The sequence below is a fragment of the Patiria miniata genome, unplaced genomic scaffold (assembly GCF_015706575.1).
Source record: "Patiria miniata isolate m_02_andy unplaced genomic scaffold, ASM1570657v1 HiC_scaffold_14, whole genome shotgun sequence".
Classification (NCBI taxonomy): Eukaryota; Metazoa; Echinodermata; class Asteroidea; order Valvatida; family Asterinidae; genus Patiria; species Patiria miniata.
Genome location: NW_024037052.1, coordinates 5453698 through 5478438, shown reverse-complemented (window position 1 = coordinate 5478438; position 24741 = coordinate 5453698). Strand labels below are relative to the sequence as shown.

Genomic DNA, 24741 nt, shown 5'->3' with positions numbered 1-24741 from the left:
TTGTTGAGGATTGCAGACAAGTGATTGGGCACAGTATGCAATGACGCTAAACAATTAAATTAGCACACTGACAACTGATATGTTAATAGAGATCAATTTGCTTTCAAAGGAGTTTTTGTGAAAATGAAGCGTTCCAGCTAGTCTTAAAGCTTGTACCGTACCCTATTTCTTAGAAATTTGGATGAAATTTGACCCGAAATGACCTGTATTTTGCAATAGAGTGGGTGGATTGTCAATCAAAATGGTGATTAGCTTCAGGACAACTCACTATAATTTTATAGTTGTTCAACTTTGGGGCAAAATGACCCAAAAGTCATCATTTCGAGCCAGACCCCCGAAATTGAAAAGAAGTGAAAGAGGGTAAATGAAACGTTAATTTGATGTGTGTCACGGACAGTTTGAAAAGTTGTGGGTATGTCCCCAATTGTATATGAAGTTGGGGGTTGTCGTTGGTGTGTGTGGAAACTTATTCAGCAGACTGGGACTGCAACCTAAGGAACTCATCCTGCATGGCTGGGATCAGGCCTTTCTGGAAGGTGATATCCAGCAGCTCCTGCACGGTGTCAATTTCTGGATACTGGGCGAGGGCCCACTTCAGGTAGGTCTCGAACTCGTTCCAATCCACCTGGCCGTCTGAATCCATATCGATGGCTTCCAGCGCGCACGAGTGTCAGAGCAGCGGTAGCAGGAGAAGTAGGGCGCCATGAAGCCGTTGTAGAAGGTGTCGAACTGCAGCATGTCGTCTCCCTGCACCTCATCTTTCAGATCCCACTCGTCCCAGATCTCGCGCACCTTGCCCATCAGAATCTTGGCATGAGGCGCTTTGACCTCAAACGCATCGATGGCATCTCTCATTTTCTCGGTCAGTTTGCCTCCAGCTCGATCGAACAACAGAGCCAGGCCCACTATGCTCATGTATTCCTCCCTCCTACACAGTTCAAAATGAATAAGATAAAAAGTCATTAATAAATATAAAAGTCAGCCTTTATATCAACGCCAGGTCCATTGAAATATTTTTTTTAATTGCAACAAACTTAATATATTATCATATTTGTGCCATATATGTATACTTTTCTTTACCTTAACTTTCGAGTCGGGACCCACTCATACATCTCTGATCTTAGTAACTGTCTCATAGTTCAAATGAATGTCTTATGATGTGCACGTTCAGAGTTTTTTTGGCTTTTGCAGTTGTAAACAGACCTAAGGAAAGTTACAGGGTAATATTTTGTAGGCTGTCAATTTAAACATAATCCTGGCTTTCGTTATTGCGGAATTTTAAGAAAGTTTAATTTTGAATAAAACAAACCTGCCAAACGAGGTTGGCAATGAGCCTAACATTGACTTGAAGTACGAGAAGTCTCACCGTCGAGAAACCATAATCCAGATGTAGATTATCTGAAACGCTGACAACTATGGCAAGTAAACTTACTATTGACAGGACAAGACCATATAGCCTTTCGACAATGTTATCGTGACGTTCTACTCTGACTTTTGGCGAACAGAACAGAGACTTTGTACAGGCCGAGTGACTTGTCACACTCTTCACAGTATCAAGTCAAAATTGACCCGAATCCGGGTCTTATTTGACCTGATACTTTTTCGGGTCAATATGACACTTTCCGGGTAAGAAAAAACGCTTTTCCGGAACAAAATAACACTTCTCTGTATCACTTTCCGGGTCACGTATACTGTCTTTTCTCGAAATTCGTTTGTTTACACTGAAGACTGAACTGAATTTTGACAAGAACATAGTCAGAGGTACATAATGGTGAAGGGGAGACCCAGTAACCAGACTTGTGAACACATCTTCGCTAGATTTTTTTTTTCTTTACTCTTGATCAACCGCGTTTGAATATTGACACAAAAAAACAACATCGACATAAAACTCTTAAAAATGCGTAAAATGTCTGACGTTTTGATATCCGCGCTTTTACAAATAAAAATAATCTAGAAAAAAATATATTGTGTGTAAAAGATTGCCATGTGAATATGTACGTTCGGTGCTGCATTGCCCCGTGAAAACTTCGATTGTCAAAACTTCTTCAACGAAATAGTGGCACATGCGTGAACGATCGAAAATTTGAATGTTTCAACCTGTTTACAGGAGAAAATCACCACATGGAAGTTTTCCCCGAAACAATTTCTAACTATGGAATTTTTAGGGCTTGCTCATTACAGAACATTGATTTCAAGTAATGTTTTCATTAAATAACGCGCAAACAAAGCAGTTAAATTTGACATCTAATAAGACGGAGTGCCTGTTTGCCAGGGCCGATCCTATAACGTGTGGTTTCCGCAGCTTCTCAAAGCTTTACCGCACGGCGTATGGGAATGAAACGTACGTGTGACATGTCACTCGGCGTGTGTAGGGGCCTTCTGTGTGCAATCGATTCGCGTCTTGGTTTACCTCGGAGTCAAAATTGCTAACCCAAGTCACGATGGCGTTGTCAAAAAGGTTAGATAAAACTTATGAGCCTACCTTTCAGTTCGGAGGTCTTCCAAAATAAGCTCCTTCATCTGGTGGGCCAGCTCCAAGGTAAACTGCTGTTCGTCCTCCCCGAAGAGGTCGATCAAGCGCTGCTGGATCATCTCTTTGCTGGCCATGGTGGTGATTCTCACGGGAGCCTTCTCCCCAAAGAACTTAGCCAAGTCAAACTCCTCAGGCTTAAGATCGAAGACGAAGTCAGTGGCTCGGGCACCGAAGACCGGCTGCTTGATGTGGGGGTCTTCACCAGTGGTGATCCTAGTCACGTTAATGGCAGCTTTCCTCAGGTAGGAGCAGTCAAACTTCTCTAGGACCTTCTTGTTTCCCATGCGGATGAGATTCAGCAAGGTGACACAGGAAGGGGCGTTACCCATAGAGGCACCCTCAGCGCAGACACTGGCCCAGATTCCGTCAGCACCATCCATGAGAACCTTAACGGAGTATAAAATAGTTGCTTTTAAGATTCATGCCTTTCAAACGGCTCCTGAAAAAGGAACCTGTTTTCAAAGAAAACTCAACAAACATTTGACAATATTCAGGAATTGTTTAAATCTAATTGTATTTATGATGTATACGTTGATTTTGACATCGGCTATTCCTCTTCAAATCACTGTGTGACATTGCTTTCACAATAAAGATTTAATTAACTACATTCCTGAACAAAGTCTGGCTCGAGTCCATCACAGGTCTGGTCAAAAGTAAATCACAAGTCTTTTCACAGGTCATGTAGCAGGGAATGAAAAATAACAAAGAAAAAGTCTTGTATTGCTTAATACGACTTGGGATGGACTTATGAGGACTTGTATATACACTGGGCTACAACACCGGTCAGAGTCCCAGAGGCAAATTACATCGTAGTATCATTCCCTAGATTTTCAAAAACAAAAAAAACTTCGAAACAGCTTTGCTCCTTGTGCATCGGTTCCCATTATGCATAAGCCCAGTGATTGCTATCTTTGACCAGTAAATGACTACAGAATAGTGTCTTAACTAACCTGCAGGGCCGTGGCATCACAGTAGCCAAACTTCTCGTGAACGTGGACCAGCAGGTGCCCTTTCCAGTCGTGATCATCCATATTCTTACGGATGTACCTGGCCCACATCCCGCACTCTTCTGGCATTGACTTCCCTCGGGGCTCCTCGAACATCATGCCGAAGGGACGACGATTCGGCGGTAGTTGGGCCATGTAGGACACCACCTCAAACGCCCGGTCAGAATGGTCAGGCATGGTGTCTGGTAGGTCACGGAAGCTGAACATCACCTTGGCTTTCGGGCTGAGATTGTCGAAGCACCAGTTGTTCCACTTGTTGAGCAACTCGCACATGTCCTTGATGGTGAACTTGTTGAAGTCGTAGACCCCATCACCCAGATCCACCTCGAAGATCACACAGTACAGGCCAGCAGGTTTCAATTTCCGGATGCCCACAGGTACATTCACGGTGTCTGGCACCTTGTCTTTCGAACCTGGTGGTTCAAAAACCCAAAGATTACCTTGCATGTCTGGTTCTGTTCAATTTGTTTTCAATTTCACGTGCAGCTAACTGGTGACCACAGTAAAGAGTGATGGCGGTACACTTAAAAAGACCCCCGTCAATATTGACACTCTTTTGGGTCAAAATGACACTTCTCTGACTCAATTTTCGGGTCATTTTGACCCAGAAACCTCAGTGACCAAAGTCTGGTTCAATTTTGACATTGACAAGTGTCAGGCCAAATGGAACGGGGATTACGGGTCAAATCTCCTAGGGACGTTTTAGATTGCAGAATGGAAGTGATTAAGAGATTATGGCTGAAGTAGGAAGGCAATTTAGTGAAATGTTATCGCAATAGGGATTGTGGTGTACGAGCAAGTCGCGTGATTAATCTCGTGAACGATCAACTCGTTAACGCAGCACACATACATACAAATAGAGCTGTAACCGAGCTTTGTGCGCCTGTCAAAATGTCTCCCCCCCCCCCCCCCCCGCGCTGCCCCAGTCCGATGTCGGGATTTGGTCACGTTTTCATGCCCCAGAGTGGGGATTTTGGGTCACTCAAATTACATTATTACCGTTGACGTACTACATGGAAAGGCCATCACTATAGTGCGCCCCGCGTATGTATGTCGGGGCATGGGATTGTCACCTAAATTTTTCCCGAGGGATGGGGATTTTGTCACTTCAAAGGTGACAATCCCCACGTCTTGGGTGGGGCAGCCCGGGAGAGGAGTGGGGGGGGACAGTTATAGATAGGCGCATTATAGTATAGCAATGATAGCGATTGAAGTATGAAAGGAAGGTCGGTGGCGAGAAAATAAACCATCTCTATGAAAATAATCATCAGTCTTTTTGAGTTGTTGGACACAATAATCATCAGTCTTTTTGAGTTGTTGGACACAATAGGAGGGCGCCCTTTGGTTTGGTTATACTCTTGTGCCATATCTGAAGAAACGCTTATAGCTACAGCAAATTATTTCTTGAGCAAATAATTTAAATGAGCTGGATTTTAACCTGTGACCTCGCCAAAAATGGTTTTGTGCAATCGTGTATCACTTTTCCCCTTTATATTGATAGGGGAGGGACTTCTGAAAAGTTTTCTTTAGGGGTAAAGGCCTATTGATATTTTTGATGAGGAAAATTGCAGTAAAATTACGTTGCATCCCTTTTACTTTGGTCCAAGGCGAAACGCAGTAAATCACTTTGCAATACATATTTGTGACAGAATGCTAGCGCTGTATCAACGTCATTATCTGGTTAGAAACAGTAGAAGCATCCCGTTAATTCGAGCAACTTATAAGTTTACTTCAGTCTAAAAATATAAAATTGTGAACATCGAATGTAAAGTACATTGATAACCTTAGCTTTATGTCGATGTGAACCCTTAAAGTGGCGTTATTTAGAGTTCTCATTCACTCAATTTGAATGCTTCACGAGAGTGCAGGGTATTGAATGAGAAAAGAAATGTACAATTTATATATTATATTATATAGGCCTACCTTCGGTGATCTCAGAGAAAGCCCACAGGCCTTCTGGGTCCTCTCCTCTCTCTTCAGTTCCATGATGAAGATGTCGTCCACGCGAGTCATGTGTGAGAAGGAGGCCACGATGGTGTTCTTGAAGCCGCATTGCTTGACCTCATTGTAGATCTGCCACTTGCTCTCCAGGGTGTGGCCCCGTAGCTGCCCCACGGTGCTCTCACGGATGGAGTTGTCCAGCACGAAGATGTCCAGATCGCGGAGGACTTGGTACTTTTCCAGCGCCTTGGACACGTCCTTCTTGTAGTTTTCAACCATTTGCTGCATTTTCGAAGCCATTTTCCTTCTTCGCTGCTAATGCCTGATTTTCCAAACACTGTCAAAATCTGAGGAGATCCAATACATACAGAAGTAAGTCATGAAGTAAATAACATAAGTAACTCTGTTATTTCCAAAGAATGAACAATTCCCTTGATATGACTGAATCCTTAAGGACAAGACGTTTACTAGGCCTATCATAAAGACTGGAGTAGGCCCTATGTGATAATTTTAAGGTTTGTGAGTTGTCAGCTGCTGCATAAGATTATTGTGAACAGACTTTTTCCAGCTGTTGACTCAATGGCCGCTTGTAGTGTTTTCTTGAAAAGACTTTCCGTGCAAAAGAATGTAACACATTGCGCCATTTATGATGGCTGTGCCTGTTTCAAAGGATAGAGGTTACTTTCTTCGCCTTCCACCGCTATAGCGGCCCTTTCACGATTCCCGTACTGTCCAGATCAACATGTGGACTGGGTTTTTCGTCCCTACTTGATTCTGTGGGTTTTCCCCGAATTAGTCTTCTTGGGATTTCCTCCCACCTCTAAAACTGTATTTTTTTTTCTCATTGTCTTCTTCTTACAGGTTCCTTCCGACGTGCGAGCTACAGTGCCTATAGGCCTATAGGGCACACTTTTGAGTTTGTTCATTACTAGAAAGATATAAGTAAATTCTGTTAGGCTTTAATTTGGAATTTAGAAATACAATAATGAACATGTAAAGTGCCGCTAATGTCATGAAAATCTCGACACCGAAATTTACGGTAATTTAGAATAATAATAGAGTTAAAATTTCGAAGGCCATTCTCCAAATGCGATAACAGAATGAAACGAGCACCATTCAGGAATTTTGTTCTTCTCTTTTTTCTCCCGAAAATCAACATTGATAAGCGTAATATTTTGTTATTGTATGCAGCAGGCGCGGATCCAGGGATCAAACACCCCCCCCCCCCCTGCTCTGTCAAAAAAACCATTTTCCATATAATTTCATGAAACATAATGCAAACCCCCCCCCCCTCCCCTGCTCTGACACCCACAAAAAATTATACTTGTAATAATGTCTGCCTGTGCAAAAAAAAAATGCGAACATATCCAGCTTGGTTAGCATGGATGGGGGTATTTGTACACTATTCTTTAATATAGTGTTAATAATCGTCGGAATTGAACAGCGCCCCCATTGAAAGTAGGGTACGAGCCCCCCCCCCCTTTTAATTTACAAGGCCAAGTGTCCGAACAAAAACCGGTCTACATTTCAGAATTGATTTGCTGATGAACCCCCCCCCCCCCGCAAAAATTCCTGGATCCGCCCCTGTGCGGGTTGGTAGTATCTTTTAGATTTTCATCAGTTTTACATTAGTGAAAAAAAAGATGGAAGTGTTTCAATTGCAATGCCATCAGCCCTATTATTATCATAGGGCACCTGTGATTGATCTGTTGATTGTCTTTTTGATTTATAGACAACATTATTCATGAACCGAAAGAGAACAAGTATAAGCGGTCACACAGAACTTGTACCTATATACGTACGTGAGTAACAAGCATGCAAGTGACCCCCCCCCCCCTTATAATTTAGCACAAATTCCACCTCCCACGCTTGTGGAATTTTTCAAGCGTTTTTCCCAATTCACCGCTCCTGGTAAAAACGAACCCAATCATTCAAGAAGATCCAAATTCCCCTGTTACGTCATGGAGGAAGGAAAACAGGTCAGTCTAAACCTACCCGTATTCACAACATAGAGCATGGTCACAATAAACCATTGATCTTTCAGTTTTCGGCTGACGTTATTGTTGAGCATTTCAAAAGGTTGAACTGAGCATTTCAAAAGGTTGAACCCATGGCACTATACGCTCTATCGGTCGTGACCTGCGAAGTAGTATAATTTAATCCGATGCCGCTCGAAAAGTACGGTCAATCTTCGTGAAGCCATTTTTATGTAGGTCCTAATCTTGTCCAATTTCTGACCAAAGTTTGTGCAACTATGACGAGTACGGATCGCCTGGGATCAGGATACCATCAGGTCATCAGGATGACACGCCCCCACTGCGCCGTCTTGTCCAAGGGTGCTTGCGGTGCTAATCCCTTTCACAAAATCTTGGGAAGGAAACGCAGATCATGGTAGTACGCTTGCTATTAACAATGCACATACATCTGAAGAGCTGACCTACAATCCTGGCCAAATCTCGCTGGGCCCCCAACCCCCAGTCCCCACTCAAAGTTGTCTCTCATTGCGCGGTGTGTGCTCCATCCGCTGGAGAGAACAACATTGACCAGGGGAGCGGGAAGTTGGTGACCGTTGGAGGCTAAGGTTATTTCCAAGTGTCCCAACCATTTTGGCCGGGATTGTATGTAGGAATTACGGTCACCGTCATTTTCTATTACCCGTAACTGACCGTCATGTAATAGTTTTTCGTTGGTAACCCGTTTTCAACTGAAAAAAACCCTTTATTTTACCTTAAATTTTTTTGTGAATTTTTTTTACTTGTACTTTATCAAAAAGCATTGCGTTCAGCAATAGTTTATTGGAAATTACTTCCATTGGGAAAATACAAACATACAACATAACTTCCCATAACTGTTGAACAGCCCCTCCTATATTTCATATATTACATTATTTATATTATTCAACGTTTCATCAATAATGATCAACCTGTGGACGCATCCAAATATCTTATCTTTAAAAGGTTGTTTGTTGTCTCTATGCAAGTCTTTGATAGTCCAGTGAGTACACTAAAAGACGAAGCGTAAGAAGTAAATATCTTCTGATGCTAACAGGTAAAGCGATTCCCCACCTAGGCCCTACCCAACAAGAGACAGATCACGCCACAGTGACTCATAGCACAGACAATGGTTCAAAGATAGCATGATCTAGTTGAAGTGTGTGCCCTATATACTTCTCTTTTGAAACTTTGAGAGTTTAGTCAACTTCGATCCTTCACACACTTAACCTACTACACGCCTGTGTATCTAAACCAGGTCTTGGTTCCTGGATAGCTGTATGATTTGTTTTTCAATTATTACTTTTATAGTTTAAACTAAGTCCCAAAGGAGATGATTTTGCCCCCAAAAATGGGAATATACTATATAGCACCCTCTGGTAGAAACTTCAGGTAAAAAAAACTGTTTCGTTGGATGGATACGGACCCAAAGCATTTGATAACAAAATATGTAGAAATTATGATGTTGGCCAATCAGAATCAAGATTTCGAGCTAACGCCTCCAACGTTGACAAATCACAATCAACCTTCGCAGCCTGATGGCTGGTTCTTTGCACACACTGAATAAATAGTAAAGAATAATAGGTAAAAAAGTTGTGCAAGTAAATACACAGTTTAAATAAAAATTGACCTAAAGAATTTAGATTGAATTTTTTTTTTATGTATACACATGTTTATGTATATTTACACGAGTTGCGTAAACACGTCCGATGTTTTACTTTTCCAATGGTAAACTTTACAAAGTTGCAGTGAAAGTTGTCACCCCTTGTGTAAAGATTACCGATTCGAAGGTAAAGCCCGCCATGTGGTTGGGTGTGTTTGCAGTGTGCTATTCGCAAAGGACAAACGCGCTATCCTTCGTACTTTTCGAACAATTATAAAAGCCACCAAGTTCATACGTCGTCGATCTAGCAACCGAGTCGTTGAAAAGTAAGAAATTAACCCAAGCCTATAATTGACTAACCATGCAGTTGGTGACCGTTGGAGGCTAAGGTTATTTCCAAGTGTACCAACCATTTTAGCCGGGATTGTAGTTAATGGAATGATCCCCTTACATACACAGCAAGGGTCTATGATATGCGAGTAGATTCAGTGATATTGTATTTTTAAAAAATGGCATCCAAATTGACCAATCAACAGCTTAGTCCACATTTCTGATCGAACTGACGTCATAATGTCTAAGTTTGACGCAGATTAGCTGACGTGTGGGTTGCATTCAATTTGCATGCTAGGATATAATCAGACGTTCGTCTGTGGCTCGGCACAAGTGATTGTCTGATACTCAGCTCAGGCTAGAACTGACCCGCGTCAGCCGATAAACTGTTTGTCCAAGGAGAGCTGAGAACGTGTACACCCCAGGCAATCGGGTAAACAAAAATCGTCCAATGGGAGCTGAAAATGAGAAGCCCCAACAATAGTGCCGGGTGCGGACCTGTAGATAAGCCCTGAATTGTCTACGCGGGCCAAATCACGATTTCTATGCCCTCAAATTCTTTGCCATAAAGGCATTTTGAGGGCCATGAATTTGACGCTTTGTAAAAAAAAAAGCCGATAAACTGTTTGTCCAATGAGAGCTGAGAACGTGTACACCCCAGGCAATCGGGTAAACAAAAATCGTCCAATGGGAGCTGAAAATGAGAAGTCCCAACCATAGGGCCGGGTGCGGACCTGTAGATAAGCCCTGAATTGTCTACGCGGGCCAAATCACGATTTCTATGCCCTCAAATTCTTTGCCATTAAGGCATTTTGAGGGCCATGAATTTGACGCTTTGTAAAAAAAAGAAGATGGGTGCAAACCGTGCACAGGAGTGTGAGTTCGTATTTTTTCTGTGAAATTCGCATAAAATTTGGAGCGCAGGCATCATTTTTCAAAATGGCGATGGGCCACAGGACTACTTTTCGGGGTGATCATCTTTGGATGGAATTTTTTCCCAAAAGTCATCGCAGGGGCGGATCCAGAACACAATTTTTTTGGGGGGGGGGCCAAAACAATTTTGGTCCCCCGAAAAAGTGGGCCAAAAAAATAACGGCGTGGGGTTCGGGGCACGCTTAAGGGCCCCGAAATTTTTTTTGGATTCTAGATGCTCTGTGGTGCGATCTGAGGCAATTTCTGACCACTTTAACCAATGTTTTTTTGAGGAAAAGATGGTGGTGTACTCATTGCCTGCCTTTATTGCGATGTCACATAAAAATATAAAAAATTGGTTTCGTTTTTTTTTTGGGGGGGGGGGATGGCCCCCTTTGCCCCCCCCCCCCCCGGATCCGCCCTTGAGTCATCGGATGATTGAACAAAAACTGAACGGTAAATGAAAGATGATGAAATAAGCTTTAATTCGATTGGTGTCTCAAACACCTTGGAGAGTTGTGAGTATTTTGAATACGTTTTGGAAGTTCGCGTAATTATCACTGAAGTCTATGGGGGAGCCGATTTACAGGTCTGCACCCATAGGGGTGCAGGCCAGTAAAATAGGCCCAAAATTGCCCACGCCAGCCAAATAACGATTTGCATGCCCTCAAAATGTTCTGCTATTAATGCATTTTGTGGACCAATTAACTAAAGGGTTTGTAAAAAAAAAAAATTTGATTCATATCACCCTATCATATCACGTACCCTCCCCACAGTTTCCTGAAAGCCTAGATCCGCCCCTGCTGAAAGGAAAGCAAAACTATTTAGCAGCAGCAGTCTGGACAGTGCTTCCACTTTGAAGGAAATTGCCTTATTTTAAGGTTATAGTAAAGTGAGGAAATTTCTAAGGAAATGAAAAATTTTAAGAAAATTTAAGGAAACGTCGATATCCGAGGGACATTTCAAAGAAATTTCACAAATGTCAAACAAAATCAGGAAAATCAGTAAAAAGATAACAAATTTATGTCCAAATGAAAACGTAGGCCATTTGGGCCTCTACGGCATAGTTCGAGGCTGCCATATTTTTGTAATACAACAACGGGTTACCGGAAGGGTCAAGACGCAGTCTTGTTTTGCATAATTAATCGCCGATTCTGCTCGCGTATCATAGACCCTTGCTGTGCAAGGGGATATTCCATAGACTTACAACCATATACTTCAGACATTCAGTGCTCTGCATTTGGAATCAAACAAAATCCAACATAGAAAAAAAAGTGTAACAGTAAATTTTGTTTAAATGCTTGAAGGCGCCAGAAATCCCCCCCCCCCCCCCGTCCTTCACACCACAAATGCCACCTCCCTATAGCTTGCGGAATTGTTCAAGCAAGTGTTGTCCCCATCATGACAAATCGCCGCTCTTGGTACAAACGAACCATGCAGATCTAGGCTATTGGATTTCTCGATAATCAACCAAGAAGACCCAACAAGAAGACCCAAATGCTCCTGTTAGATCAAGGCCAGTCTAAAATAGACAGTCACAATCAACTACATGTACATGTATTGATAAAGCTTGATTTGACCCCTCACTCAGTTTTCAGTTGATTATCGAGAATTTCAAAAGGTGAACCCATGGCCTAGTACTTTACGCTCTATCGGTCGTGACTAGCGAAATTGCCTATCGCCCCTTCGGTTTTCTGCTGAAGTTGTTTTCCGATAATTTCAAAAGGTGAATCCATGGCCTCGATAATCTCTTTCGACCGTGACTCTCGAATTAAATAAACATGGTCCCTGTTGCTTGCGATAGCAGCTATAGCAAATATTATAGGTTACGTATTCGATTCTGCTAGAATTTTTTTTTACAGTGAACGATCAAACTTCATGAAGCCAAATTTTACGATAATCTTGTACAATTTCTGACCAAAACAAGCGTGCGTATATTCTACAGAATATTACGCGTACAGAGACTGTATTCTACCTCAGGCATAACAGATGGAGCATGGGCGTAGCTAGTATCCAGAGGGGGATGTAGGATATATCCGCCCTGTTTTACCAGGAGGTGGGGAAGGGCCATTGGATCATCCCCCGGATCTTTGTGCCGAACAAAACAAAATCGTTGTAGCCACTCAAAACGCAAAAAGTAGTTAAACAACAAAACGACATTAAAAAAAGATTGAGATAAAGCGCTCATTATATATCAAGTGCTTATGAATGACTAGATGGTACAGAGCCGTATAAAGGGGAAATCGCGTCACTGGAATTTAGCACACAGTCACAAATTTCTGCGACTTTCTGTCATTATATACTGTACACAGTATGATACGCGCACGTGTACAGGTGCAAACATTCACGAATCACAAATGCTGAACCAGTCACATGAAATCTGTTGTCTGTTCTTGAAGATCATCGGTAGGCCTAAAATGTGTGATTTTGCCTCTGCAAATCTTGGCTGACGTCTCCACATCCACTAGTACACACGATGTCACTTTTGTCACTTCACAAGATTCGGAAAGGCAAGAAAACAATGTGGCAGTGTGGAGCAGTATGGACTCTAGCACGAACGTAGAGGGCGCTTTGTGACCATTTACAAAAGCTCCAATGGGAGGGACCACAGACATATGGAGGGACCATGGAGATCAATACAGCGCCGAAGTGTGCCGCGTATTGTGATTCACGCGTATTGCTTAACCCCAAAGCTATAGTCCATCATTTGCAGCCATCCGAAAAGTGACTGGCGTAATTATTGTTGAAAAACAAACTTGGTTGAAAGATAGTAAGGGGACTAAACTCCCTGTGAAATTATTCTTTCTGGGAAGCTGTCATTTTGAAGTAATCAACGAAAGAAGGCATTTCCAACGGTGATTCTTAAGAAGCACCGTAGGAAAATTTAAATTAGTAGTTCGTTTTGTTATTCAGCGCAGCGCGCACAAGTATTGGAACGACGCACACGCGCGCGCGGTTGTTATAATTCGTCGGATCAGTGCGCGACGTCGCGTATAGCTGCAATTCAAAACAATTCAAAACATGATTCAGTAACTTTTGATTTGAAATTGAGATCTTAGAATGCTGTTTTTCTCGGAATATACAGCTGAAGCTGAGCTGAAACTTCATCAAGTAAGTTGTTCAGTATCCTTCATTAGATTTTGAACACTTTTGTTGCTTCAAACGAACAAAATGCACTAATTACAAATGATGGACTATAGCTTTAAGGACGGGTCATAATGGGGACATTCCTCCACACATAGAGCAAGTGGCCCGCTTGACTGCACAGCCTTTGTGTGGTAGCGGGACTGCACAAAAGCAGCAGCTGTGGAACTACCCACTAGCCGTGTGCCATACCGGCATACGACGCACAGTCAATTCTACGTTACACAAAAGTATCGTTTCTTAACAAGCAATTAACACGACCAAGTCCATGCAAAGAAAGATACGAAGTTGTGAAAGGGAAATTCAAAAACAAAACGCACTGTGGGCCGAGTAAGCATCTCTTGACACTGCTTGAAAGGGAACGCTGGATGAAGCTTTTCAAGTCATCATGCCTTTACATTTGAAGCAAGATGTGAGCCCCCCTCCCCCTCCCTCTAATAGTGTTAGTCATTGTGTTTCCGGATTCTCGAGAATTCTTTTGAGAAATTAGGAACACTTTGGGGTACCCCTCTCTCCCAAATCGTGCATGGTAATGAACATAACTTTCTGTTCTGATGTGCACTGATCCAGCAAAATTGATCAAGTCCATATGTAGACCTTAATATGCAAATTACACAGACAATATGCATATTTTAAAACATCGGCCTTGAGGGTGCTCATAGTGATGGAGATAGATTAACATAATATTCTACACCGACCACAACAACAAAAATAAATAAGTAAATACAAACAAACAAACAAACACCAACCACCCCCCCCCCCCAGAAAAAAAGAAACAAGATCTTCATCGGTTTACGTGTTTTATTACACATGCTGAAAATAACGTTTTGAATTCCAAATGTGTTCAAGTTGTTATTGCACATAATATTAACCACTTGCAAACGTACCCCCCCCCCGGTAAAAGAGTACATGTACTGTGAAAATAGGGAGGGTAAGGCCAAAAAAAGTCTCCGGTTTCTGGTATGGAGCTTGCCCAAAATGTGGTGCGGCGACGCGGCTTTGTTTTTTTTTTCAAATGTCGGCTGATGACTGCAAATGGTGCCCGCCTAACTTGGTGCAAATATATGGGAGTCCAGAGAGACCACATAAAGCTTATTCTCGATCGTAACCCCACATTACAATTGTGCAGCAGGATTCCAGCATCTTTCATTGAAAAAAAAACTTTTTCATTTTACCGACGCGCATGGCTACGGCGACGCGCGCATACCAGAAAGCGGAGACTTTTTTTGTTACCTAAATGTGTTGTGGAAATCTGGTATGATTTACGAGTTGTTCTGAACTTTTTTAATTTACCGGGTGTACCATTTTTTGTTGACACGTATTCTAAAGTTTTCTTAAAAAAAAAAAAAATAGTGGCAGACTTCTTGGGCAACATGTCACGCGCTTTTTGATATAAAAGAGCAGTATTAAACCACCGCTGTTCATGTCATCAATGGTTTATCAAAAGATACTCTCACGCAAGCCGAAACTGAAAAGGGTGAATAAAGGACAAAGAAAGGGTCAGGGGCTACAGTGCACGTCTGCTGAAAAAAAATCCACTTCAAGGATTCTTAAACCTAACGAATTCAATGGCGGATCTACGGTGGGTTTAGGGGCTCTAAACACCCTCTGGGCCGCAAAAACTAGGAAAATCATTTTGAAAAAAAAAACCTACAGCAATTGCCTAGACTACCCCCCCCCCCCCAAAAAATACTTTGTTCTAACGAAAGACTAATTTGTAAAATCCAAAACCAACATTTTTTTCTAATGCAAAAACACCACAAACGCCAAGAACAGTCTCTGTGACAGGGTGTGTTTAATTTTTGTGTATACAAAATATTTCTGATTTCGCCTGCGTAAGAGAATCCAAAAAGGGTCAGGTGTTTGCGTAGCTTGCCAGTAGTTAAAATACAGCAGGCACAATGGAGATGCAAATGAGAGCAAGTGCAGCGAGGACGAGTCAGTGACTGGTCAATCATGACAGAATATGCAAGTGACGTCAGTAACATTTGCATATAACTGACACGTCCAGAGAACGTTCTTGGCGTTGATCCAAATTGCAAACTGCAATATTTAATGGATATTGGAAGGGAACTATCGTGTACTTTTTTTGGTAAATTGAGTTTTTCTTTCCAGTGAACAGATCATAATATTATGATCCATCTATTGAAATGAGCTAATCGGTCACAATAAACTAAAAGGTCTGCTTGGTAAAGTCAGCAATAAAAATAAGTTTTGCAGTTGCACCCTATGAAAACAAATCTCTCTTGTCAGTTTGTTTGGTTCGGAAAACTCACAGCAGAGTAGAAAATGACCAAATCGATTACAGTTGTATTTCAAACTTGCAATTTTGTTTTCTCTCCTTCGATTTCTTCTCTGGAATCCGTCAGGGTAACTTTGATTATTCAACTGGATTTTAAAAAGATATGATTCATTTATCGATGAAAATATTCACCCCTTCCTCTCAAAATGCCAACCCATCCCCCGGAACAACGCAGTGTGCTTCACAGTAGCAGTAAATTCGCAAAGCTTGCGTAAAATCAGTCTAGGTCCAACAATGGATTTTGCTTTTATTCCACAAATGCAGCCGGTCCCGGACAAGAACGGCAAAGCCACCGTGGCAGTAGCCAACGCTATCAACAAGATGAAAAAACTCCATTCTTGGTAAGGCCTAAAAAAAAAAAGTGTTATGTTGGCGTAACCCGACCGACCCTAAAATTGCGGCCGACCCTGGATATTTTTTTTTTTTTGGAAGGGAAGAAATATCATTAAAATCTATAGAAATTAATTTTCAATACGTTTTCAAACCATTTCTGACCGTTTTCTCCTCATTGTATGACGATAGCGCGCGTGGAACTTTGGAGTGCACAATGTTTTGCACCTTCCTCTCCATGACACAACGAACATGCAGAAGATCGCGAATATGCATACGCGCAGGCCTACAGGCAGTGCGCGTGCGGAGATCGATGCACCATGCATGCATGATAGATGCACATGTACATGTACAGTACATGTATAGCCTCGTCCTAGACTGTTGCACGGCGCGAACTGCTACATACACTACTGAAAATACTTCGCTATTTATTCCATGTTAAAAAAATAGTTCATTATAATATAAATTATTTTAATTAATTTTCCACTATTTTACACGATAACAATTGATATATATTTATTCTAAAAATGGTAAACTATTCTGTAACCCCGGCGGCCGACGCGACCCGGCCGGCCCCCGGCCCGTGGTTAACGCGCGTACGCCGTCGCATCATGGCGCCCGGTACCGAAGCGTAGTGTTTCCATCAAGGGCAAATGGGGATCTTCGGTCATTTGCGACCGTTTAATGCGGATAAATTTGAGTCTAGAGCTGGGGGTAATCGCCCAGAGCTGTGCCGATTGTGTAAAAGCGGGTTACACCGTGCTAAAAATACGAACTTCAAAGGAAGAATCGGGTCCATATAAAGATGTCGATGCAGATGAAACGGCTAACATTTTTTCTGATTTTGGATTCCGCTTTTTGATATGTCACTCAGAGTTTAAAAGTATACAACTATTGTGTGTAGCCTTGTTTTCTTTTGTTATCGTGTACTACCGGCTTAATGTCATTTTCGTTGCTGGGATTACAAAAAAAAAAAAAAAACACCGACCTACCTACCCTATTTTTTCTGGCCCGTTACGCCAACATAACTTCTTCTTTTTTTTAGGCCTAACTTTGGCAGGGCTACCCAGGAAATTCCGAGCATACCTCATGCGCAATGTATTATAGCTAATGCGCGATGAATGATCGGAATTTCCAGGGTAGCGTTGCCAAAGTTCGCAAGATTGGAGTTTGCTTCACCTTGTTGAAAGTGGCCTCTACCACCATGGCGGTTTGACTGCGCTTGCCAGGGATCGGAACCGGCTGCATTAGTACCAACCAGCCTTGAATCAATGCTAGCGTATAATTCACACAAAAAAGTGTTTCAATTTAAAAAAAATTCAAATACTGGGTCCTTCGCCTCATTAATTGATCTTGATCGATAAACAAATATGGAAAGGTTATCTTTACAAGAAAAATCCTTGCCAAGGTACGTTTTGCGATCGAAGAGAGAAAAGATAGGCCTGCGAGTCGGTTCTGGACATTCACGTCATGCAGGTTGCATGATAAAAGGCAAGACACAAGCGACCAGCTTACCTGAATGAGTTCGACGAAAGCCGTGCAGTTCCACAGACGAGCTGTTTGCTGAATGAAGCCAATATACAAACTCACGTTCCTTTTAAAACTTGTTGTGCATATACTGACTGCCCCTTGCAGTATATTACAATACTGCCTCTGGCAATATTACAATTCATGACCTGCATACCAATAGTCATACCCAGGTCAAGTTTGATGCCGGTGGTTCATGATATAGCGTGGTAACGTCGAACGCCACAATGAAACATAATGACGTCACTTAAATCGCTTCGCTCTATAGCGCTTTCGCATGAACCTGTGAACCGGTGTCATGCCCTAAACTGTCCAGTGCGATTAAGCTATTCATAAGATGAATTTGCGTCGGGCCGATGTACATCAATTGATTTATTAATATAATTAATGAACATCAATTTACATTATTGATTTACATCTTATGGGTAGTTTCATTGCGGTACCCGCATATCAGATTCGAACCAGCCAACCGATCCCGCAAGCTCGGTGGTCGAGTGGTAAGATATCTGCACTAGAAAGCTGCAGGAGGTCGTGGGTTCGAGTCCCACCCGAGTGATTTTTCCAACTTTAACTCGGGGAGGTAACACACTGAGTAGGCAGTCAGTGGCCGTGTCACGCACACAGCCATGTTTGACCTCAGTTTCTTGTCCCGAGGTCAAGCACGCAGTGAAGAAACGGCAAGGCTCAGTAGATAGAGGAAAGTATACGCTTCATTTTCATGTGAAACGCGTGCAGGAGACCTCTAACGTTTGGTCCGAATCGCCGGTTGGAAAATGAAGACTTTTGCGAGATTTCATGATTTGCAATCACATGTACGCGTGTAAACGAACGTAAGTACGCCGACGTACGTACGTTGGTCTGAAAAAAATTGTGAATAGCACGTGCTAGCGTGCAATGAATGACTTATGAATATTAAACAGGCCATACTGGAGCTCGACCAATCAGTGGGCGTATGGGTCACAAGGTCACACCGCGTTTGGGTTCCTCGCTCTATGCTTTACAATGGCGACGATGTTTTCGCGTTGTGAAAAATGGAAGTTGTTGGAAACATTAGGTGTACATCGAATTCTTAAAATATAGGTTTTCCCGGCTATTTTAACACTATCACACGAATTCCTATATCGATACTTTAATTTCGTCCCCGATCATCGCCAAACTCACTTCTCAATTTGAATTTCAAAAAGCCACCACTAGATTTCATTTAAGGTTCAGTATAATTCAAATTGTTAGCATTCCGATTCGTCCAAAATCTTTGAAATTCGTCTCGTGAAGCAATCGGCGTTGAATTGACAATGCAAATTCGTTTTTTGTCATTCGTTTGAATGACAAAAAATGAGGAATTACTAACCTATATAGACACCACAAACAAAAAGCAAATTTTAAGGGCATGTTATTATTTAACCCTTACAATTTTTGGAAACGCAAATGATCCAACACCAGAACGAGACGGGTTGATCCATTATAGAGATCAAATAAATTACATGAGGCGGTTGGCCAGGGACAGCTCCCTGGCCCTCGGAGCAAGTTCGGGCGAGGACCAAGATTTGTGACGTAAGGTACGCCTGCCCATTAATTACAACTTGCGAACGCATCTATAGTCAAACGATAGTCAAATGTCATCACAAAACGTATTGATGCTGGCTCCTGCTGTGCACCACTAACCAGCGATGCCACTGTTCCCTGTGGGCTGGTTCGATCGAGTGAAGTTAGTCAAACTATCGTTAATCTTAACCATAGTCCTCGTCCGAAATATTCTCATTTCAGGATAAAAGAGTGTATTGCCAGACGTTTGGGAATCATTAATATAGGCCTAGTGCAATAACGTGTTCAATGGAATATCCAGACTGAATCTGCTTTTTAAGTGAAGCACTGTTTTTATTAACCCGAAAATACATTGGTAAAGATAAGCACGATCACGTGATCAAAGTCGATGCTTCCCCTGAAGTTTTCCGAAACACGTTTTCGCTGACACTCTGATAATGTATTAATGTTCGCGGTGGATCGGGTGTTTGTGGATGTCAGATGGTATAACACATTTATTTCCATCAAAAGGCCCATTTGTTATCAATTGTTAAATTGTTTAATTCATCAAACAAGAGCTGGGCCAGGTGTAATGCCCAGTATCTGCATGTATTTAAAGCCCAAATAGGCGTTGAGCGCATGCATTAAGTACGCACTTGGACGGGCGGGGGTTGTGTCATGACCCATCATCTATAAAGAGATGTCGGGGATCGTCAGGTCTGGGACCAGACTATTACATAATGACAATCCCGGGTGTTGGTCTCAGCTCAAATCGGCCCGTGTCACGATGGCCTATAGTCAAAACCTTACACACATTAAATGTTCCGACACACCAATGTTCCAAAACACCTATGTTCCGAAACACCTGTGTTTCGACTGCTCATGTTCCTATTAAACCCTAATCCTAACCCTAAACGGGCTAACACAATCCTGTGTGCGGGTTATCGGAACGTAGGGGTGTCGGATTATAGAGCAGGCACCCGTCAAAAGGCTATAGGCGTGCGTTGATCTGATAATGATTGAGCCTAATATGTCCATTGGTAGACAACTTCAGCATTGAGCGGCCTATAAAGCTTAGACCTGCAATACTGTTGAATGGGGCTTGTGAATGGGGTCAATAAGTGTTTGTCTAGCGAAGTTCAATGCAAAATTGCAAAATTGAATACACATATTAAGAGGCTTTTGCAATAGCAACATTGTCGAACAATATGTCCTATAAAAAAGGACAGAGACATAAGGGGGCCTCGTTGCGGGGTCAATTTTTCTTGTTAAGTCTTGTCGGATTTTCTTCAGGTGTGCATTTTTTCATTTATTCCCTGTCCACCTCACTACCTTTTCAAAAAACACAGAAGTCCACCATGGGTTCAATAAAAATAGGCATATTGGAGTACGTCCATGTCAGAAACGGAGAACCGATTGCGAAAGCTAAATTATCGCACGCAACACTGTCATTAGGAAAAACAGCATGAAAAAATTGGCTGTGCAGTTAAACTTCAAATTTGAACGCATTTGAGCTTAATATTGCTGATATGCGGTTGGTGTGGTTCCACATGCCTCCCTAAAATTTAGAAATTGTTGGCAATTTACAGTTATGATCAATACAGTTGCATGTCATTATAGCAATCAATGCTTCCTATAGCTTCCGGGGAATATAAGCTCAGGATCGAACAACCATGACATGTATTGAAAACCCATAGGACTAGGCGTTGTGCATGCACATGCGTCCATCAAGTATACACTTATTAGACGGGCGGGATGATGGAGGGGTGGGGGCAGCGTCATAATAAAGTTGAGTGTGACGGCGACTTGACCCATGATGTCGGCGATCGTCAGGTCAGGGAGCCAGACTATTACACAATGACAACCGCTGGTGTTGGCCTCAGCTCAATTCGGCCCGTATCACGATGGCCTTGTCAAAAGGTTACACACCCATGTTCAGACGCACCAATTTTCCGACACACCTATGTTCTGACTGCTCATGTTCCTATAGCCCTAACTCTTACCCTAATCCTGACCCTATAAGCGGGCTAACAGTCTTATGTGCGGGTTGCCGGTGTCACATGAAAATCCGACTCCTATGAAAATCGGACCCCTATTTCCCTATTATTGGTTGATCCCTCGCACGTGACAGGTCACTCTCCCGAAACGATCCTAAAAATAGCATAGTATTGTACTCACGCGTGCGCAATACTACCAATGAGTCCACATTTCATGGAGTCGGATATTCACGCTACACCGGAACAAAGAGGTGTCGGAACATGGCCAAAAGGCTAGGCGTGAGCCGGTCTGATAATGATCGAGCCTAATATCAATGTCCATTGGTAAAACAACTTGAGCGGCCTGAACCTGAGCAGAATGGCGTGCTTGGAATTAGTCCTGCACAAGAGCGACCAGTACGGGACTTGTGAATTGGGTCAACAAGTGTTTGTCCAGCGAAGGTCGATGCAAAAATTGCAAGACTGAATACACAGATTAAGAGGTTCTGCAGCATGACAATACAAACATTGCGTGGAACTATAAAGCGCACGTGTCCACCAGGACTGGCACTCACGGCGCTACATCATTATTACCCCTGCTCATTGGGTCCATGAAGCATTCGACCATCTCAGCTCCCTGGGGAAGATACAGCTCGATGCAGCCTGTTTAGGCGCAAGGAAGCTAATTCAATCACAATAACCATCTCTGCCCTCCCAGGTATATGGGGTGGAGAGAAGCAATGACTGGCAAAGTGCCTTGCCCAAGGGCACACGCACCATGACCCCAGGCTGAACTCGAACCCACAACCTGCAGCTTTACCCGCAGACCACGAATCCAATGCCCTTAACCACGAGGCCAAAGCACTTGACTATAAAACTTACAGAGACATACACGTTTTTGAAGGGCCTCGTTGCGGGGTCAACTTTTCATATGAGTCTTGTTATGTCGGATTTTTTTTCATTTACTCCCTATCAACCCCACCACTTTTCCAAAAACACAAAAATCCACCATGGGTTCAATTAAAATAGGCATATTGGAGTACGTCCATGTCAGAAACGGAGAACCGATTGCGAAAGCTAAATTATCGCACGCAACACTGTCATTAGGAAAAACAGCATGAAAAGATTGGCTGTGCAGTTGAACTTCAGATATTTGAGTTAGTGTGGTTCCATACAGCGGCTAGCCATGGTTCTCATCCTAGGGGGGCGTGGGGGGGGCTTGAGGTTACAATGGAGGGGCGCCCTAAAATTTCATCCGTGCCAAGAGGTAGACAAGTTTTTTTTCACCGGACACACCCGCCCTCCGTAAAATCAAATAGTGTTTATGTGTGTGTGGGGGGGGGGGGGGGACACCATTTATGTTCTTCCAGCTTATCATGGTAGCTCATAAGGCTGTGTTTTTCTCCGGATGCCAAATTGTCAGCTACGCCGCTGGTTATGATATTAATAAATTGATGGCCATTTACTGTCCTACAATATAGCAATATATTTTCAAGGGGAATAAAAGCTCAGGATCGAACAAACATGATAAAAATACCTGCAAATGAAATAGAGCGTGCAAATTGACCTCAAACAGCTGGGTGTGTATAAGCCTAAACGTCCTTTCGTTTCCTTTTTTGTTTGCATTTTTTGCGTTTGTTGTGCCTGATTAGGCCGATCCAACTGAGAACAACAAATAGGATACCGTAATTTTCGGAATATACGCCACGGCTTATACGTTGAATTTGCCCATGAAAATGTGTACTGCGGCTTATGCACAGGGCGGCTTATACGCCGAGCCTTGAAGAATAAAAAATAGGACATTTACATGTGTATTTAATGTACTGGTATAAGAAAACATCTGTTGCTGAAATGAATTATCAATTAAGAAAGTCATTAACAAACCGAAAGCACGTCCCACGAAAAGGTACTGAGCGGTAAACTTACGGCAGGCCGGCCGGCCATAGGCCTATGCGTGAGTGAAAGCTCACAATTTGACGCTGCTTGCGACCAGCCGTACGTGATAGTGCTGCTGCATGCGCTGTATTCCCGGCCCCATGCAGACCACACCATCATGTGGTAATAAAGGGATGTACTTTCTTGGGAAGAATAATTACCAATATTTCCACTGTTTTAAAACAGGAACAAGACAACACATACTTTTTTATGGAGTTCGAAAGAAAAGAAAGCATTCCAAATATACTTTACAAGCTGCATGTATTGGCGTAATCCGTGTCGGCGAGTAGGGGATGGGGATGACCATACCGCAAAATCATAAAATGACCCGTGTGACGTTCACGTGCAATGTGCAGAACTTTACTACACGAACGTTTGATATTATCCGAGCATAATACGCCAACCAAACAATCGGAGTCGACTTAAGAAATTGTGACGTTAATTCGATCAGAAATGTGGACTGAGCTGTTGATTTGTCAATTGGCTGCCTTTTTTTGTAGTACAACAACGGGTTACCGAAGACCCGATGGAAGGCGCCCGCCGAATAAAATTGTCTTGTTTTGCACCGACAAAATGAAAAATAATCGCCGATAATTCTGTGCGAATACGCGCGCACTTGTGTGCAAGCGGCATAACGGCAATATAATCCAGCACGTGCATATGCCCCCATTTACTGTGCGATAAGCGCCATTTGTGTGGTCTCTCGTGGACGCGCCAAGAAAATAACATTAAGTTATACAGCTAAATGCAACCTCGTCCCCAGTGCTTACTTTATTTCCAACCTCGTTTTCAATAGTAAACCCTGGATAGGAAACTTTCTTCCTGTATATCCTGATTCGATACCGCAATTGGCCAGTAATGGATTTTTATCGTGTACTTGGTGTTATTATTAACAACGTGCAGTACGTGTTTTTGCGATCATTCGTCCACGCCTTCTCGAAAATACTAATTTCCTTTCCAGTTTGTTCATATTAATATGAAATGTGATACTGCATGTTGTCTCGATAAGATCGTAACAGTTTAATTTTAAAAAATCGTGTTTTCGTAACTCACGCCGTGCTCGTGCTGCGACGAATTGACTCTGTTTTTACCCCAGACACCGCATACAAAAACAAACGCTCATGTAAAGCATATCCAAGGCAACACACTATTCCTCATTTGCATACGTGTGCAAAAATCTTGCACATGCAAATAATCCAATACCAGGGTGAGAGAGCAGGTAGTGATGGGCGCGTACTGTTCGACACCCTGGGGACGAGGTTGAGCTAAATGTATCTGTCCTCCAGCACGTGACCTAGCTGTACGCGCTGCGCATCGGGTCCAACCTCGTCCCCAGGGTGTCGAATAGTACGCGCCCACCGCCAACCCGACCCGAAACATTAGAGATATAAACCGAATCCGAACCGAAACCGATCTTAATTCCCTCAAACCGACCCGACGCGACCCGACAAAAAAATAAGGTAAAACCGACCCGAACCGACCCGGAAAAAACCCGAAAAAACCCCGAATACCATGGCTTGGACAAAGTGATCACTTTTTTGTGTGCCTGCTATTACCCACGTGGCATGAATTCTTTTGCAAAACCATCGTCTCTCCCTCTATCCTACCATGGAGGAAGGAATCCATGGTCATATTCAGTGGGCTGATCAAGAGTAACTCCGCTTATTGAACAAACGCATGGTCACCACG

At 42.7% G+C, this 24741-nt stretch overlaps 1 non-coding gene and 1 pseudogene across 1 annotated transcript; one reads left to right on the top strand and one right to left on the bottom strand.

Annotated features, from left to right (window-relative positions):
- Positions 1-105: 105 nt before the first annotated feature.
- On the bottom strand, positions 106-17826 carry LOC119721949 (annotated as a pseudogene).
- Positions 17827-18100: 274 nt separating this feature from the next.
- Trnas-aga lies at positions 18101-18176 on the top strand. The gene has a single exon. It is a non-coding gene; the product is annotated as a tRNA-Ser (tRNA).
- Positions 18177-24741: the final 6565 nt, after the last annotated feature.